We start from the raw sequence: 15,235 nt of genomic DNA on the forward strand, positions 1-15,235 counted from the left end.
AAAAAATTACATGGAGTTGTAAATCAAGGTCAAGAGTGTAAAAAGAGGTTGCACGTAATAAACTTGCAGGAGCTGGAAAAATCGTAGGAAACACGAGATGAAGTCACACACATGGTATTTCAAAGCGACATGCTATGTCCATTTCTGATGCCGTGGTCGGCTTAAAATGAACCACTTTTTAAATAGCTCAAGAGAGTGGAAGGGTACATTATAATGTAAAATGACAGAAAACTGCTGGATTAAAGGTGAGGTAAAGGATAACGTAAATCCAGTCTGAAGCAGAAATCTACAAAACACCATTAAATGACATAACACCAAAGGCAGTTTTAACTTTGACAGCATGACGATATGTTAACGAAGTTCCTGGGTGTTTTTTTATTAATTCATACATTTGATTTTTTTTTAGTCTATCGTGACAGTCAGATAGCAGAATAACTTCAATTCGCTCGTGCTTTATGTCCGCGTGAGCAGCAGCCGCCGCGCGAGGTCGTCTAATAAATTGTTCCAGGCAAGTTAACGATTACGTTATCGCCTCTGATGCTATCTTACAATCAATATGATAAATGCATTAAATAAAACAGACTGAATGACAGCTCTTTAAACGCACCCCATTAAAGAATGAAATACATGCCTATTTCTTGTAACGACATAGAGGTCCTTGTTTTTTATTTCACAGTTTCATTTTTTTTCAAAATGAGTCGTAATGTGTGAAGCACTTAAAACCTGCCGTCCACTACAAACAGAAGCGTGTAAGGTCCAACATTGGAAAACACATCGATACAGGCTAGCGTACTATGTTAGCAAACTAGCTCCCAGGCGTTAGCTTGTGTTAATTGTAGAAAAAGAAAAATTCACAAAAGCTTCTTTTTTAAAAAAAATAAAAAATACTATGTCAAGAGCAGAAAACTTCGCCAGGAGCGATGCACAAGTCTTGCTAATCCAGGGATAGGCAGCGAGGATCTGTCAGCATCCTCGCTGATTTGCTACCTGGGTTGGAAAACGAGACGCCCAATGTCAGTATGTATCCCAGATATAACGTTAGCGACGTTAGCTTGCTGTAAAGCTAACTACACAAGGCAGTGGCTGGCCCTCTCTTGTCATTTCTATTATTATTAAGAGTCGAGGATTATGTTTTTTTTAATGCAATGTCTAAAACATGTGGAAGCAGCTCTGTCTTGCGGCATTGGCAGCACAAGCACAGAAATATATAAGCCAAAAATACTTACACCGTTCTCTGAAGAGCTCCCCAGATCCCTTTCTCCCGATAACTCCCCCTCAGTCTCACCAAAGACTAGACTCTCTCCCCTGATCTGAGGTAAAGTCCCGCCCACTGCGCGGTCACAACCACAACCAAAGTCTCCCTCCGCAGCTGACAAGATAGTTCCCTTACTTCCTGTTGGATGTATGTGTACCAGAAAAAAAAAAAAAAAAAGTAAACGCATGCGCAGAGTTGTTTAAATAACACAAAAAACTGTCATTTACAACTCTGTCTCCACAACAGAGGGTTGACTCAGTAGATTTATTAATTAAAATTAGGAATGTGTCCCTTTTCATAGGACAGAAACAGGCCAGTGAAAAAAATAAAAAATACTCCGAGGGTATAATCGTCATGTAATCAGCATTCTACATCACGCTTATCAGCATTATGCAACTAAATAAAGGATGTCGAAACAATATTTTTAGCCCACCCACCAAGAAGCTAACATTAGGGATTTTAGTTTATCCGATGCAGACTGCGACAAACTCGGAAGTGATCTACAGGGAGTCATCTTGCCTCGCCTACATATTCTCTGTCACAATACCGCCGGGGACATGTGATGCACGTCAAACGGAGGATGGGTACGGACCGCTGGTGTGGATTCCCATTGGCTGAGCCAGCATATCAGTCGCCTATGGAAACGGTTACGTCATGATCCCCTCGTACTCCTCTTTTTGCTCCCGTGTAGCTTTATAATAACAGGATTATTCAACAGTTTCCCCATCATATGATGTCTCCTGTAAAAAGTAGGCACAGAGACCTCAGAGTTGCATCGTTTCTGGTGTTTGACAGCCTGAACTCCACCTAGGCTACACAAGGCACTTCCCTCGGCGCCTAATCAAACCTGACGTCATTCTTTCCATGACGTAGCGCTTTTTTTTCTCTTTTACTTCTGCGGATTCAATGCCTGTATTCTTCTCGATTCTTTAGTCCTGTTGAGAGGGAGTCACACACTGCAGCCTTCACATTACTTGGGTTCAACCGGATGGGAAGTGCATTGCATTTCAATACAAGCTGAGCTCAATGACTTCTTCACAGTGGAAATGAAGCAGCATATTGTTTATGATCATAGAATAAAAGCATCACAAATATGGCATTTTGAAAAAATAATTCCCCAGTATATGCAAGACAAATAGACCTATGTAATACAGTATGAGGGGTTAAGTAAATCTAAAAAGGCGATGTGCATGATACATAACCCTTTACAATTTGCTAGAGGCAAGACTAAGGAGACCGTAAATTCACATACAATTTACATCTGAAGTTGTTTGACTGAAAAACTGGGTCCCACATTTAACGAACATGAGTTGTGGTTGATGATAAACAGAAAACAACCCAGACCGAGGTCAAACCACAGCTTAATATACTTGCTTTCTTGACATAATGAGATTTAACATTAACACAACAGCCCTAAGAGCACAGAACCATTTACCTCTTCAGATTTGTAAACAGGGGAAAGGTCAACATGTTTATGCCTGTGTGCAATTTAAAAAATGGAAAATGTTGACTCAGAAATTGCTGGTCACATTTACGTCAAGTGGTACAAAACATTTGGTCTGAAAGGGGAAGAGAAGGAGCTGGAAAAAAAACGTGATTCATGTAAGTTGCCTTTTGCAATAAGTGGGTCTCATGTCTCTGTAATTCTGCAGGGTTTTTTCAATCAAAAAAAAAGAAACAATGTTGTCATGTTATTGGTGTGTACTATCATGTTAACAAAGTGCACAGCAGATAGTTATATATTTGATACTGAACTCAATATTCCTCAACATGATGGCATTAAAAGCTGATTTAAGGAGAAACGTAGAAATATTTTTGACCAATGTTTGCAAAAGCAGCTGTCAGTGAGATCCAGCAGTCAGTCAAGTCGAGGCGCAAATATGTGTACCCACACCCTTCACATATTTCAAAGCTGTCAGTCAAACTTCTGCTGTGGAACTTTAAACTAGAACTGGTGCAAAACGACACTTCAATGCACATGTGTTTCTCCAACATCTCACAGAAACACAGGCCTCAGCCGAGCTGGCACAAGCAAACAGGCTTTCCACCTATGGCCTTTAGAATAAAAAAAATTGTGCCAAAGCACAGAGTGAGTTATTTTTATGCATGCTATTTTTCCAGTTCACTGTCAGTGGTTTTGGTGGCTTCCTGGTTGGCAGCCTAAGTTCTTTGTGTTTGGCCAACCCAGAGGAGATGTCCCTCTAACATACCAAACAGTTCTCCCTCAACCTCTCTTTCTCTCTATCTTTATACATGCATCAGTCTGTGCATCTTCCCTCCCTCTTTATCTTGACTTTTCAGTGGCTGCAGAAGCCAGGGGACACACTTTAATATGCATGTTGAATACCCTAAATATGTACTCTTACAAACTATTTGCATGGCTGTGCACTGAAGCACTTGCAAACTAGTCTGGCACATACAAAAAATGCTGATTTTACACTTCAGTTGTCCAAACACACTACAATGGGTTACTTTTTTAACATTTTAAAGTGCTAGTTGGCTGATTTTGTGACCTCTTGACTGAACCTGGCTAGCGGTTTCCAGACTTTTTGCTAACCGACACAGATAAGCTGTTGGGTACAGCTAGCGGTTTGTATCTTGCACCTAAAGATTTTAGACTATTCCTTTAAAATGAATGAAATTTGAAGGACACAGAATAACAGTAACAAAAGCAAGGCACTCAATCTGCAGCAAACATATGCTACACATACACTAATATACTATTAGCAATAAAAATGTTCATTAAAAATGTGTGTGGAAGAAGTTAAATCTTCATGCATTACTAATAACTTTTTGTAAACAACCAACATGTTCCTACCAGTCAGTCCTTGATAATAGTAGAGTCTTTTCTGTATCTAAATATGACAGTGAATTAATTGGAATTCCGCCTTGTGTCACCACAGCGCTGTTTGTTTAGTTGAAACCACTTAATCTCTGCTTCAATCCATTTAAACACTTAAGGACCGCAGAGGAGAGCAGGACAGTGAAGCCTCACATGACGGGCTGTTTAGCAGTATCCACATTACAATCCAGGAGCAGGGAGCTGTCTTGTCTTTTCCCCTTTTAATGCAAACAACTAATTATTAATTTTTGGAAATTAAGACAACAATAAAAGGTGAACCCAGCTGTAGAAAAAAAAAACACTATTTAAAGGGTTGTTTTGTTATGCAGAACACCAATCATTTCCCCTGCTTCTGTTGTCTGAGTCTTGTTGTTGACTCGGTTTCTTGTTGGGTGGAAACTTGCCATATGCTCTGGAGCATCTTGTTAACTACAGTAAATGCCAAGTGTCATTAGCCTTTGTGCATGCTAATGTGTCGGTCGTGCTGTCTGAGTAAGCATTAATGATGAGACATGGCAAAAAAAAAAAAAAAAGAGGATGTTGCCTTCAGGGTAACTTTTGCACTTCTTAGACTGACAGTCAAAGCTGAACAGCTTTATTAACTTATATCTAAGGGGAAAACACACAGTTTCAATGAGGAAGTGATTGCTGCAAAAGAAAGAAGTTATGCAAAAGTGTTGTCACATTTGAGAATGAAAAAGATAGCTGTTGTTGTGTGTTCATCCCAACATAGAGCTTTAATTACAGGGGTAGATCTCCATTAAGCAAGATGGCTTGACAAATAATTGCAGGTGTAAGTGAAAGAGTGTCTAGATAAGGCGTGAAGTGTCTGCTGTTTTAACTAAGAGAGGAACTTAGTTGCAAACTCGGCATCTTATCAGTTTTAGATAGCGAGCTGCTGTAAGCTGATTAAGACCTTTGCATACATAACAAAGCATTATGGGAAAGACTGAAGGGATGGAAAAAATAAATCAGAAAGCAGCAGAGAGATTATCAGTTATTTCCTAAACAGTTTTTTAAACAAACATATGACCGCGGTGGAAATGCCTATGGTGCACTTGAGGATCATGTGCCTCTCAAGTGGAAAAAATGAGAACGTGAAGATGTCTCATTAGTTAACTTGCACAACCTGGGGCCCTATCAGTGAGGACACGCTGTATGAATATTGCTTCCTTTTGGTCAACCGATCTTTCTACACCACTTTGTTTCTTGAACGGACATCGAATTTTCCACTGGCTCAGCACATTGGCAAAGAGTTGGACTGAGGGAGGGGGAGGGTTGGAGGACGAGGGCGGGGGGGGGGCTTCCTTCTTTTGAAGAGGAAGAGGAAAAATTGCATAGTTTAGAGAAAGAAATGCTGATCAGGGTTGATGGTTTGTGAGAATGTTCCGATTACAAATCAATCAAAAGTCATGTTGTAAACAATCTTTTGCTTGTGTTCCTGAGTTTAGAGAGGGCTGCATTAACATCAGACTGTTTCAACCTGTTATTAAAGCAGAGCAGCGGCATCAACAAACCTTTTTCATCTAACACGTCATTAGTCGGCCAAAATTACTGTAATCCTGAAGTCCATGAGAGTCCCAACATTAGTTTATGTCTGCTGGAGGAGTCCACAATTATATGATTAACATCCACAATCCTGCTGACTGGCAAAACAAGCCAACACAGACGCATGAATTACACCTATGATGCAGGTAAGAGAGGATCTGGAGTGGCCCTGTTAGGCAGCCACACACACAAAGGCCGCTTGTGTGAGAGCGAAGTGGTGGCGGTTAAGGAGGGGTCTAACACAACTGAGCTTCTCGTCCTGGGCTTGCGCATGTTTGTGTTTCCAACTACCCCTGGAATTTACTGCAGGCACTGGTGAGGGCAGCCACGGAGAGGTGAACGGCCTCCAGGATAAAGGCCGCGGTTGTTGGGGAGAAAATAGCCGAAAAAAATTTGATGTTTAAAAAAAAAAGAAGAAAGAGAGAGAAGGAGCAAAAGCAGAGACAGAGGGAATAAGGAGTACTTTTTTATAAGTGTGAACTGGAAATAGAGATGATGAGTAAAAGCTGTGTGTGCGCAAAGGGAATGTTTTTGTGTGCGTAACAGGGTAGGAGACAGTGGTCTTACTCAGGCCTGAGCCAGCAGCACAGAGATTATCTGGCAAAGTTTCCACTCACAAACAATAATTCACCTCAAGTGCCCATTGAGGCTGCACTTTGTCAGGACATGGTCCCACCCAGCCCAATATGAGGATGTGGGAGTGAAAGACTATGGTATGCCATTGCCATATAAACTTGTGTGTGTGAAGCCATAGAAGGGTGTAAGCAGTACTCTTGATGGGGGGGGGGGCCGGTGCCACTGCACACAAGGACGTGTTTTCCGTGATCTGTTTTCCGTTGATATCTTCAGTATTTACATTGGACTCGACTGGCGGTTGAAGCTGGAAAGTGTATTCCATTCAGGCCAGTGAACATTTACATGTCATAAAATGTAGGGCATATAAATAGTCTTGATTCAATTACCGCCAAGGCAGAGAAACCACCTGAGATTCCACATTTAGACGCAGTGCAACGCTCATGGAAAAAAGTGGATGAAAACAAACAAGACGAAAATATTGCAGAATCAAACACTATATCTGTGTTTCACGTTCCAAAATAAGTTACCAAAAAAAAAAAAAAAAAAGGATGAAGAAAGGTAACTGTTTTGAGGTGTTTAGACTTGATTTCCAGCTTTTGTACTACATGACAGGGGCCAGTTAGCCTTCTGGCAGAGGTGACTGGGTACATTTGTGGCAACAGGCAGTAATTAAGAATCACTTTCACTGTTTAGTTGCTCAGTTGGGCGTGCAGCCCATCAGCCTTATAAATCAGCTGTTCTCTTCCCCCAAAGTCTGAGCAATGCCACCCGGGACCAGGCAAAACAATTAATGGAGACTTAATTACAGGGCCATATCAGATTTTTGTTTTACCCACAGAACGTTCAGAGAGCAAGGCAAGAAGGAAAACATTACCATTGCTTTAAAGCTGCTGCAGTTTCCAAACTAGAGTGGCACAGTCTAGGCACAGATGGGGCATAGATCCAATGGGAACTCGGTGCCCTTTACACCCCATTTCTTCCCTTTCGCATGGGGGCTTTTCCCCAGGGATGGAAGAAAGGCTCAGGGAGGATGAGAGAAAGGACTACAGACTAGTTCCTATGATTCTTGGGGCAAAAGAACCGTAAAGCACATGTGAATACACATACACAAGAACAACAAGGGCACACAGAAACACACCTTGCAGTCCTTATTGATGTCCTTGAACGTCCTACCACGTGCTGCTGAATGAGAGAGAGGGAAGGGAGACAGAAATAAGCCAAGGAACAGGATGCATAAATGTTTTTTTCATGAAAACAGCATAACTTATCTCTCAAAATAAAATACAGTTAATATTGTGTACACATAGAAAACAAATACAATTAAAGCAGCAGTCATTTGGGGGAAAATGGCTCTTTGTTTTTTTTTGTTAAATCTGTTAAGTATGTGAGCTTAAACAAGTTAGTGAGTTAGTGTTGCCTAATCACTGTAAACAATGGGAAATATCTTGCCGTGCCCTGCATGGAGGAGGTAAAGAAGTTAGTCTACCAGCAACTCCAAAAATGTCCAGTTTACACATTATCTAGCCTTTTTAAAAATAAAACAAAAACTAGCCAGGCACATTTTTGTGGTTTTAAGTGAAAGTGCTTAGCTAAGCTAAGCACTAGCCATCTACTAGCTAAAAGTTCATACAATAGAATACTTAATAGATGGATATGAAAGTAGTAACCATGTTCAGGTAACTGTTGAAAAAGAGAAATACAAAAGTAAGAAAAGTTCTTTTAAATGCATCATCACCATAGGGGAAAGATATTTCTGTTTTTGTCAGCTTTGATAACAAGTGCTATCATGATTTATACTTATTTTGAAGATGTTATATCTCGAAGAATTAATAGTCTATATGAATCTTTGGTCGACAAAATTACTTTGAACATGCTGTTGAATCTGTTAGCAACAATATTGAAAGAGTGAAGACAGTTTCACTATGATCAAATTACAGTTATTAATCTTCAGAAGTCTTACATCCTCATAAGAAAACTGGTATCCAGCAAAATGAAGCTTTTGCTCGAACTCTGCTCGAACTCGGCTCGACAACAAAAGCCTGTGTATAAAAGATCAAGGTCTTTATGACATGAGAGAGCCATTTGAAACAGACACAAAGTTCAAGTTTCATATAATTTATTTAAACAGACGTATATGAATACTTTTATAGACAAGCATTTTAAGCTTTGATACTAAAAATCTAATTCAAGTAATGTTCTAAATGGCATAGATGCAGACCAAAATATAGAGAAGGATCTGTAATATGTAAGTGATAATAAAACACAATCCATACAGAAAGATTCGTTCTTTAGGGATTAAAGGATTTTAAGAATTAAACTGAATATTCATTTTAATATGTAAAACCAGAACACTATAACATTATTCAAATGTGGTTAAAATCATAGCCCTGCTTGGTTAGCTATCAACCCCTGTGATTACACGCCATGTCCCCATCATCGTCATTATCATCATCATCATCAATGGCACACCCCTCACCCTGATTTAGAGTGAGAGTGAGAGAGAGGAAGATCCTGCATGATCCCAGCATAGCAGATGGATATGTCAGATATGCCTGCTTGGGCTTATGTAGATGCTTAGTGGTAAATGTAATGACCTGTGTGTGTATGTTTGCGTGTGCGTGTGTGTGTGTGTGTGTGTGTGTGTGTGTGTGTGTGTGTGTGTCAACCCTCAACCCACTGTTCCAATTATCCTGGGTTTGTACGGGGAAAATTCAGTCACTTCACTGTGACAGAAAGGCATGACAGAACCAGTTATAACTTGGATTCTCTAACTCATACAGAGGAAACTTTTTCCACTTGGAAACAGACAGAATGAAACAACTGTTTACTTTGTCGGTTAAAATAAAAAGTTACCCGCTACCATGGTTGCCAAGACTGTATGGGGGGATTTTTTGAAAAATAGCCTTTATGAGAAGAAAATCAAGGTTCTTTCGAATTGTCTCAGTCTCTCGGAGCATTATCATCTGCATGAATGCTATTTAAGCGTGTGTAAAACTTGATGGCTTCAGTTTTGAGGTTTTGGAAAAGGATTGCTTTTCTTTAAAAAGCCAAGACAACCAGAAGAGTCTCTGTTCATTGAGTTGTTGTATAAATTAATCACACAGGGGCTGACCTGAAGTCAGTCGGGGCTCCATCAGTTCAAAACAAATACTATGAGTTCTGCTTTAAAATTAAACAAAATGAGAGCGTCACTTTGTGTGAGTGAAGCTGCATGTGATAATGTAAAATCACTTTCGATGAACTGTGTGGTGAAGTGGTTGCTTCAGGTTTTTGCCTCATAAATCCACAAAAGAAATAGTGACTGCATAATTAATTTTAAATAAGGGCTGCGCCACTAAAAATCCAATTAGGATCTTGGGCCAAAAACAGATTAGGGAGCCAAAATAAGAGAATTGGGGATGACATGTGGTGAACGACTATGGGTGGGATACAAAAGTCAGTCCACGGCTTTGAGGGTTGTGGGTGAACCACTGAGCTAAACCAACGTCCCGCTTTGTTAATTATTATTCCTCCAGTGTTGATGGTTCACAATGTTGTTACTGAGAGCTGAACCACTCTCAAAAGGTGTCAACCTCTCCTTAACGAGGTTAAAAAAAAGGTTTCACTTAAAAAAAATCTCTCTTACTCTGAAGCTCCGTCAGAGTCCAGGGGCTACCCTGAGCTGTCGTTTACTTCAGTTCACTAACTAACTAACAAAAATGAATCATATGCTGAAAATATGTATGTAAAAGGTACTGAGCAGGCAACCAACTCACAGCTGACCCACTTTAGACTTGCATTGCAAGCTTACATTTAAAAATGAATAATAAGTTTTATCAACTAATAATTCTGGTGCCGGCAAGGAAAGCAACTACAATTGTGAGGAGGGCTAATTGCACACATCCCTACTTCAACCAGCAAAACAGTAGTCTGTAGTCTGCTAGAAATAATCAAATGGCAGCTTGAGTTTGTGCTTAACAATAAAACTGTCAAATTAGTATTCCCCTGACAAAATTCTGATTGTTTTGGTTCAGCCCTATAAAACCAGTTCAGTCTGTGTAATATTACTCTGCAATCCTGTCATGAAGCTCCCCTCTCTTGTCCTTCAGCCCTCCCTCTCTCCCCCAAAGTCACAACCCTCAGCTGCTATCCAACAGTTAATGGAAACTTTCCTCCCTGTCAGTGTGTCATGTGAAGGGCAAGGCAAGAGTTTTCCAAAGCCCTGTTAGTTGAAAGATACACTTCCCATGTTTGATGCATCAGAGGCATGAAGAAGGAGGCTAAGTTTTCTCAAAACTCCTTCTTTGACCTACAGGACGGCAGGGGTGTACAGTATATATTCTGTTATGGGAGGGAGTGTTTGGACTCTACCCAGCATCTGAGTGTGTTCTTGGAAAGTCTTCTCCCCCCAGTGACACCTGTGATGTAACAGTGATGTAACCTAATGAGTGACATAGTAACACAATATAAATCACACTCTCCATCACCGTACCTCGTCTTGGTATTTCTTTAATGTGGACTGGTGCAGTCTATCCATTAGTATTGTCTATGTCAAATTCCACTCAGATCTCTAGTATGCGAGAAACCATAGAAACAGACTGGCCTTTGTTTCTCAAGCTCGGAAAAGTGTCCTGCAGACTGAACTGAGTAATACTGCTGTGGCAGATGACAGGCCCACTCACACATTCAGTTGAGAAAAAAAAAATGGGTGAAAATTTCATTAATAAAAGGTGCAACATTTTGAAGATGATTTTCCAGTAATTCTTCTTTGTGATGAACTTTTCAAGAAAATAATGTCATGTAATGGGGTCCAAATCAAGAGCTTTAAAATTCTGGAGATTAGTACAAACCCTGTTGTGGATATATTAAAATGTGTCTTTCCACTGGGGCCTGAAATTTAAAGAGTATAGACTGGTATAGTAATGACGTATTTTTATAGGCCAACCCGAAAAAATGGCGCTGGTGGTTCCTACGAAAATTCGCCTATGGGATTTTTGCATTGGATTTTGGATCATTGCAGAAAATAAGCTCTGTGTCAAACACGCGTTTCTGACGCGTTGCTGTTTTGTTCAGCGGGATAATCTTTACAGATGAACATCATTTATATGAAGTTTGAAGAGTTAATGCAGCTGAGAGAAGTAAAATGCTAATGTTATGCGCTAGCGAACTACACCGCGGTCGGTTTATAATGACGTCACGACCGTTATGCTTCATAGATCTAATCATTGGATTTGACAAGATAGCTAAACGTTAGTTTAATAAGTTGTTTATTAACCTAATATTTACAAGAGCACTGAAAAACAAGACTAGAGGCTGTAAGGAGGATTAGGGAGAGAGTTCCCGGCGTGATGACGTTTAATGTCTGTGACAACCACTGTAGTTTCAGTTAGCTACTCGTTAGCAACCGCCGTTTAAAGTTCGCTTAAAAACTTTAAAATTCACAAGTGGGGTCTTAGCTAACGTAGTTTTTCTCGTCTAACAAAACGTCAACATCTCTTCATCTTGTGTTTACCACAGACCTTATTTCAGGCGTCTAAACACAAACCCATTCAAAATCCCCATTGACTTTTAGAGTTAGGAACCCATGGCGCTAAAATGCTAACTCACTTCCTGGTTTTAGGACTCAAAACTATACCGGTCTATAAAACGACCACCACAACTTGATCAACCAATGGCTAATGGGCTAGCTAGCATATGCATGCATTGGTAGCTTTGTAATGCGACGTGGCTCTCCAGGAAGTTACTCATAAAAAAACAGAAAACCCACACCAAATAAACTGAAGATGTTCATGTTTACACATTGGGTTTTGTGGCTTGTATTAAAACAAGAGAATGCGTGCTGCATCTTTTTTTTTACGCTAAGCTATTTTAGCCACAATCCTCTGCTTTTCTGTATGTGTTACCAAGCTGGTAGTAAGATTCACTTTGTTGGGAAACAGGCCTATAGCCTCATTAGACTGACCAGAGCACACAAACTCTAGCTGGAGTACTCAACATGTAGCCTAGTTAGAGGCTACCCTACTTTCGGCTCCAATAGCCCAGTTTCAGAAACACCCAAAAGAGTCAGTCTCTCCATGAGAACAGAGTCCAAATAAGTAATGGCAACTCTGAGCTAACGTTGAAGCTACCCTTGCCCTAAAATAAAAGAGTGAAGATTGGGCCGAGTGCTCACAGGGAGCCAGAACTTGGGAGTATTTCAGGCATCTATTTGACAAGCTTGTTCTTGGTGACTTCCAGGATTTTGCCTGAGGACATGCTGGCAGGACATATAGCTGCTAATGAGCACTGAGTGCAGTTGTGGAGACAGTCAATGGCAAGTTTGGTGACTAAAATATCTGTCTTTTTTTTTTTTAAAGTATCCTTCAAAATGTGCTATAGTATTTCCTCTTAACCAACAGCAAGTCCAGCTGTTTTCAAGGTCTAGTTGGCAAACATTAGCAAGACCGTTGATGTGCTCCAGGCTGGAACGAAACAGAGGTTCTTTCCAGTTTACTTCCCAATGTCAAACAAGTGCCTCTCGACTGTCAAATGCGGGGAAGCTGTGACTAAATACATTCCCCAGAGCAGAAGCATCGAGGAACTCCTTGCTATAAAAGGGAAAAAGGACAGAGAGGAGACTCTGGTTAAAGGCTGCAAGTCATCATTTGTGTTATTATCTGGAACCTAATGTTGCTTCAAGCCAGCACCCTGCCAGTTTTAGTAGATGTTAATTGCTATCATTATGGATAGACTGTTTGCTGAAGGTACAAACTGTGGTCTGCTTATTTGAAATGGAAACGATCAAATAGGAACACCAAGGGAGATACATTTGAAGGATCGTTTTCTAGTTTCAAATCTTTATCACGTTTTTTGTTTTTCTTATCCTCCTCCTGTTAAATCACGGCTCTGCATCATTTCACTCACCATCTCTCTCTATCTCTCTTTGAGGCTGTCCGTGCTCCCTGTTAAAGTAGGTCACAGTTAAGAGAGATGATAAAGAAACTCCCGGATGGTGGAGGTTTCTGGCATGGCTGCGGCGTTGGTGAAGGCAGTGGTGTACGCGGTGCAACGGGAGAGCATTGGGAGTGTCGGTTCTGAAGCCATGTGGCATTGTACCTGCTCATCCATAATGGATGAGGGTCAGCAATAATGTATGAGGCTGGTGAGTAACCTGAGGATGCGGTGGGACATGGAGACTTATGTGGGCCTTAGCCTTCTTTTCCTCCTTCTCCTTCTTCTCCTGTAGTCAGCCAACAAACCTTTTTCAGAAAACAAGGAACATGATGCTGACCCGGACACAGCCACATTCACAAACAAACATGGTGGCCATTGATTAAATCCATACTAGCACTCAGGCAAGGAAGATGGTCAGATGTTGAAGGAAGGCTTTATTAATGACAGACCTATGTTGTTGTTGTTGTTTTTTTTATTTACCATTTTAAAAAGGGAGTATACAAGGGCTAGTGCTCTGAAATCTGTTATTATTTCTACACTAAAAGAATCGACATTCAACAAACCCTCAAGTCAAGAAGCTTTAAGAGATTTCAGACTTATTGTTTAAATAGTAAATGCACTTCTACTTATATAGCGCTTCTATAGTCTTCTAGAATATTAAAACATGTTTTTTTTAACACTACAGGTCACATTCACATCACATTCAAACGCTGATGACAGAGCCTGCTTCCTAAAGTACACCATGTCTTGACTAATACCATTCATAAGCATTCACACTTCCCTGTCTATGCCACTCAGGAGAATTTAGGTCCAGTGCCCAATAATTCTTTGACATGTGACTGCAGGAGCTTGGTGTCAACCACAGCCTCTGTTGGGCTATACAACCAATATTTTTAGTTTTAGTTTACATGCACAGTCTCTTAGTGTCTTTTGGGAAATAAATGACCTAAATACTGCTTTACAAGCCTGACTTTGTACAAGGATTTGGAAGAGACCAAACCAGAACTAAAAGAAATGTTTTTCGGAAACAAGGCTTTTCTGAATTCTAAATGTTTCTCCTTAACTGTTTAGCATGAGCGACTGCTTGCTCACCAGGTTGTCATAACAATTAAACACTTCATAATATGTCAGTGTTTTTGAACAAAACTGGTCAAACTGACCCCATGTGGCCAAAAAGGAACCACCAACAGTGTTAAGAATATTCTTATTTTAGGAGCCTACCACCAGAGCATGTAGTGACAAGTTTGTAAAAGATCTTGTTATTTTTATTCAACAAAATGTGTTTCAGCCTCCCGTGAGTGCCTGTGCTTGGAAGTGCAGGGGCATATTTTTTTAAAAGTAGCCCTTCGAAAGCATCCTTTAATTTATCCGATTCACTGTTCATAGCTTGAATTGGGTGGGATGAGTCAGCCAGTGATCCCACAGCTAAGTATTAACTGACCATGATGAGATCTTTAGAGTCAGCTGCCCCCCACAAAGAGAGCACTGTACCCAAACAGCTGCCACTGCCCACAACAGCCCCACAGTTTAATGCAGTCATTTGAAATTCAATACTGCAGGGCTCGTCCCACCTTACAGTAGCAATCAATGACCAGCACTTTTGACAGGCGACACTGCTGTCTGCTGAGTCGAGGGTGACAGATGGGAAACACTGAGGCGCTGTTTTTGTGTGGGAGGGATGGTGGGCTGGGGGTTGAATTAAACTGACAATGGCGTGCTTAGTCACACACCTGATGGACTGTGAGAAAGAGTGTGCGTGTCTGTATCCCCACGCAGTCAAGAGTCAGGGAGCTGCAGAGGGTGACTGACTCATTGCTGCAGCGAGGGTGGGATCCCGAAAAGACAGATTGTACTGCCCTCCAAACTCTTTCTTTTTCACTGTTTCCCAATGATGTGCTCATTTATTTAATTAGATCCCCCTCACTTCTAAGTGGCTGCTGATTGATTTCTAGTGGTACATAAAATGCGGAGGCAATGTCATTTGGCAAACAGGCCGCGAGCCAATGAACCTTTAGGTGTGAAAGTAAAAGGATTTCCCACATACTTTGTGTGATTACATGGCAAAGCTTTTGGCTGTGAGTGTGTGGAGGCACAAATCTGCC

At 40.7% G+C, this 15,235-nt stretch overlaps 1 long non-coding RNA gene across 1 annotated transcript in view; it reads right to left on the minus strand.

Annotated features, from left to right (window-relative positions):
* Window positions 1-7,358: 7,358 nt before the first annotated feature.
* Window positions 7,359-15,235, minus strand: part of LOC306817758 — a 71,294-nt gene continuing 63,417 nt past the window's right edge. The window contains exon 4 of the long non-coding RNA XR_013778064.1: window positions 7,359-7,403. This is a non-coding gene — a long non-coding RNA (uncharacterized lncRNA). The remainder of the gene's footprint in view (window positions 7,404-15,235) is intronic.

This window comes from Symphodus melops (assembly GCF_947650265.1).
Source record: "Symphodus melops genome assembly, chromosome: 22".
Taxonomy (NCBI): Eukaryota; Metazoa; Chordata; class Actinopteri; order Labriformes; family Labridae; genus Symphodus; species Symphodus melops.